This window comes from Mytilus edulis, chromosome 11 (assembly GCF_963676685.1).
Source record: "Mytilus edulis chromosome 11, xbMytEdul2.2, whole genome shotgun sequence".
In the NCBI taxonomy this organism is placed as follows: Eukaryota; Metazoa; Mollusca; class Bivalvia; order Mytilida; family Mytilidae; genus Mytilus; species Mytilus edulis.
The window spans coordinates 41,199,812-41,205,299 of NC_092354.1; the positions used below are offsets into that span (position 1 = coordinate 41,199,812).

General features: G+C 27.2%; 1 long non-coding RNA gene across 1 annotated transcript; it reads left to right on the forward strand.

Moving 5' to 3' along the window:
* Positions 1 to 640: 640 nt before the first annotated feature.
* LOC139494847 (uncharacterized) lies at positions 641 to 4,936 on the forward strand. Its single transcript, XR_011657180.1, has 3 exons — positions 641 to 1,582; positions 3,545 to 3,653; positions 4,392 to 4,936. It is a non-coding gene; the product is annotated as an uncharacterized lncRNA (long non-coding RNA).
* Positions 4,937 to 5,488: the final 552 nt, after the last annotated feature.

Here is a 5,488-nt window from a genome sequence, read left to right on the forward strand (position 1 = left end):
TGCTATGTACTTGATACTGATGAAACTTCTGTTTATTTAAGATTATACTTGTTGTTATATGCTGATGACACTGTTATTTTAGCTGAATCCAAGGTAGAATTACAAACTGCTCTTAACGCAATGTACTTGTATTGTAAGACATGGAATTTAGAAATTAATGCTTCAAAGACAAAAGTTATATTTAATAAACGTAAAATTATTGACAAACCTGTATTTACTTTAAATGGTGAAATTTTAAATGTTGTATATGACTTTGTGTATTTAGGTATAATTTTTATGTCAAATGGATCTTTTTCCAAAAACAGAATTAAATTGTTGGATCAGGGTAGAAAAGCAATGTATGGTATGTTGAGAAAATGTAGATCCTTAGGTTTACCTATTGATATCCAACTTAAAATGTTTGATACTATGGTTTCTCCAATTCTACTTTATGGTTGTGAAGTGTGGGGTTATGAGAATAATGCTGCTGTTCAATCTTTGTTTTTACAATTTTACAAAATTATACTTGGTGTTAAAAAATCTACTCCTAATTGTATTTTATATGGAGAATTAGGTAGATATCCTACTGACATATTTATAAAGAGCAGAATGATAGGTATGTGGAAAAGGCTCGTATGTTATAAACAAGACAAGATATATGCTATGTTGTACAAATTGTTGTTTAATATGCATAAGAAAGATTTTTTCCATTCTAAGTGGATAACATATATTGAAAATATCTTGAATGATTGTGGTTTTTCTGAATATTGGATTGCACAAAATGTACCAAAATGTATAAATTTATCAAAACTTGTTAAACAGAGATTATGTGATCAATTTAAGCAGAATTGGTATACAACTATTTTTAACTCACCAAAATGTCTTAACTACAGAATTTTTAAATATAATCATGGTTTAGAATTTTATTTACTTAATTTACCAGATGATTTGAAAAAAGCCTTATGCAATTTTAGATGTCTAAATCATCGACTCCCTATTGAAAGGGGTTGCTTTTGGGGTATAGAACGTGACGACAGAATTTGTGACATATGTAACAAAAACCAATTAGGTGATGAATATCATTATTTATTTAATTTTACTTTTTTCAATAATGAAAGGAAATCTTTATTACCTTGTAATCTTATTACCAATCATAATACTGACAAATTTTATGAATTATTTAATTCTGACTCTTACAATGTTGTTCTTAAAATTGCAAAATTTTGTAAAATTGTACTAGCTGTTGTTAATTAAACTAATATTGTTTCAACCATTAATATGTCCATTTGAACTTTACTGTCTTCCTTTAAATGCATTACTTTTTCAAATGTATATATGTTAATGAATGTTTATAATGTTCACTGCATTACTTTGATACTTTGTTATTTGTTATATTATGAATACTTATGTAGTATTTGTTATTGTTCACATACCCCTTTTGGGGTCTTTGAGAAATAAAAAACTTGAAACTTGAAACTTGTAAAATGAACGTCTGTTGTATATTTTAATACATAATTGACCATTTTGTAACGATTTAACAAAAGTATATAACTTTGTGGTGTTGGGAAACTTATTTCCCTCATCAAGAGATTGTTGCATACATGTACGGGTGATCTTTTCCTAGACACATTGGTTTAATAAAGGCAGTTACAAATTCTGGACGGGAATGAGGATTATTTATAAGACTGAAATTATTGTATTATTTGCTGGAAATGTGGAATATGAGGAATTTAAAGCCATCCGTGAGTAGTTTTGATGATTCAGCTGGAAATTATACAGTTTGCTCCCACCTCAAAACAGTACATGGTATATCATGGACACCAAAGGCAAAGAAAGATCTAAATGCCATAGTTTTGGGCATCTTGAAAACTGGAAAGGCGGATCACTTTGAAGCAGATGATAGTTATAGTGTATACAAGAATTCTTTGCGACAGTTATACCAGATGGAACAGGTAATAGTTTAAATTATGGAAAAAAAGGTAATCAAACCTTGGACTACATTTTTGTATTATACTAGTATAAAAAAAGTCCCAGATCAAAGCATTCAGAAGATTAAATGAATTTTACTAAACATACTTTTCAAAATGTCTTTATTAAATTGAATTAAAATCAAATTATTGTGTGAATTTTCTAGACACGTTGTTGTTTGATGCTGTTTTATTTTGAAAACTAGAATTCATTTACCAATTACAATTTTTTTCCCAACTGACAATCATGAGGGCCTGTTTAATAATCTCAATAAATCCCCCCTTTCCCCTATATTTTTAGTTACAATGTGAAATTATTATCTGCAAATTTATGATCTGTGCTGAATGCAATTTTATACAATTTTATTCATCATGTTCAAACATTATTCATTTGTTATTTGAATAGGATAATAATATAGAATTAAAAAAAAATAATAAAACTATCAGACTCAAAAGTTACAAAAAAAAGAAGATGTGGTATGATCATGATGATTTCCAATGAGAAAATCACATGTACAACTACATGTATCCTCCATATACACAACAGACCATGTCACCTTATTTATTATGTTTATCATGTTTATCATTAATATGTACATGTACCAAAATGAATGTACATCATGTACATGTAAGCAACTACAAATGAATACATTTGTATATATACATGTAGAATAGATACATGTATAAACAGATGTGGTATGAGTGTCAATGATATAACTCTCCATCCAAGTCACAATTTATAAAAGAAAAGACAATCCTACAATTATCAGGATAGTCATATATGTTTATGTCAGATATACATGTTAACAGTAAGCTTAATTTGTTAAAAAGCAGGAGTAAATTGTTGCTTTTTAAATTTTCTGTAATTTTGATTGCTACATATACAATGTACCTATATTTTACATGGCCTTATGACATATGAAAGACACATATATTGTAAAGTGGTTATTGCATATATATTTATTTAAAAAAATAAAACTTGTATATCAAATCTTAAGATAATTAGATTCTTAATCCACTATTTAGACAATGTTAGATGGGATCTTTTGGGATGGCAATACCTTTGTTTCATAAATTTGTTGTTTATTGTCCTTCATCATGTTCATGTCCTTAGAAACTAAATCTAGACATAATATGATATACATGATACAAGGATTTCAAAATTTTAACATTTAGTACAAAATTAAAACTGAAAAAAAAATTAAAAAATAACTCATTTTGAGATCTTGTCATTAGTATTTAGATACATCATTGTACTTTTGTACATGTACATATATGATCATGGTGAGCATATAAGGTTAATTTGACTCAAATATATCAAGTAAACTTGTAAAGTAATAAGTAAATCACAATTTACCTTTCTGCTCTAAAGTGTTCATTTAGATCATTTTGTACATTAACCTGTCCATTTAAAAAATAGAATTAATCATACAAAAAAGTCTTGTAACTTTGAAAGGTTGAATAAGTTTTCTATGTTTTAATGTAGTAAGATGCTAACAGATCACTATATATTTTCCACCGGTTCTTAAGATAAGAAAATAACTAATTTAATATTAAATACAATTTTCCAAATTCAATTCAATTATTTCTTTAAACAGATAAAAGACACATCAGATGACAGACTGACATGTAGAGGAGCCTTTAATTAGAGAAATGGATCAACTTGTTTTTGAAGGTAACCTACTGTATTTATATGAAAATTCAAAAGTGAGTACCAGTATCTCTTAAAGTACATTTTTTACATGTTTATCTTTATTTAGATAAAGTACCATATAAGATAAAGTATGTGGAATCTTAAATCCAGTATATATACCAGACATTACATCAGTACATACATAATGCAAATCAGAATTAAAAGGCATAACAATTGAACTGTTAAACATTATTAGATGACCAGTGTCACCTTAATTTAAGAAAAAATTAAAACACAGATAACACACAGACAAAAATTAATGAGACCATGTACTCCAGATATGCAAGAAGGGTTTTAATCTCCCACTACAAATGTATATACTTATATATCTTTATTCTCAATAAACCATATACATAGGTATAGAGAAGACATGCAATTATGTACAATATTTACAACAAGACAGAACAAACAAAATAGTTGCCAAGACAATATATGAAGTCCATTTTAGCCAGGAGCACATACACCTGTGTTAATAATCTTTATGAATTAAGATAATTTAATCAATACTAATTTGTTTTTTGAAGACATAATATGTTTGTATTTGACAATATTTGCATTGTTTAAATAATATATGAAGTCCTGAATGTGAAATCCTCTAACAAATTATATTAAACTTCAAATATGTGTACTTGAATACATGTATATATAATATTCAAATTCATCTTATTTAATATAATTAATTTAAAACATTTTCAAGCAAAAAACTGATGTATAAATGTATAGCTTGACTGTTCCTTTATTTTTTTTTCCAGGTGACTGAGCTAAAAGAAAAACACACATGAAACTGTAACCAGTTTGGGACCATCAAAGTGACCAACAGAACATTTGAATACCTTTTTTTTTATGTATATGTTTGACTTTTGGTAATATTTCAGCAGTTTCTTCAGTAAATGAGAGACCTCAATGTTGAAAATGACAATTTTGATAGAGGACAATTTTAAGACTATCAACTTTATTGTTTATGGAAATTTATCTTTTAAAACATTACTGGATGTCTAAAAGAATATTTCATTTTTTTCTGAAACTATTTAGATATTTATTATGTTTCATGTGTTTATAGGCAAAAATTTATATATGTCATTTATGTTAAGCAAGGGTTTATATCATGTATATGAATTAAAAAAAAGATGTATATGTGTTGAACTTGATTTAACAAATTATTACAGAGTAACAGAAAATGGGATCAATGTATATTAAAACAAATCTGTTAAAGGAAAAAAAGTCAAAAGTTGTATTTTTCAAAATAATTGTGTTAATATTTCTGTGCTATTTAGAAATATGTGCACCAAAAAAGATTAAACTTTTATATAAGTATGGTATGCCCTTGTTGTTTTGTGAAGTACATGCATTTGAATCTTGATCAAAATTTAATGATTGAATCAACAGGATAAACTAATTGTTATGTTAACACTGTAGCTAAGTATATGTCACATTTAATCAGGCCAAATTATCCTACTTATTAACAAAGGAGATTTGATATGATTGCCAATTTTACGGCTACATGTAACTATCACAATTTTCTTTACGCCATTATCATTGTGACGTATGGGAATAATTCTCTGTTGTCTTATTCTGACTTTTATACAAATCAAGTGATGAAGATAAACAAAGCTTCTATTTCCAAAGAAACTGCTATGGAACCAAATAAAAATCAGAAGATGTAGTATAATTGTAATGAGACAACTCTCCATTAAGAGACCATACAATGTAAAAGTTTATAGTAAGGTACAGCCTTCAATAAAGAAATAACCACTCTGCATATCATATTTGATTTTGCAAAAACCAAGAGCATGCTTATTTGTAGATTTTGTCACTATCAAGTATATATGTGCATGTACTAATGTATTCA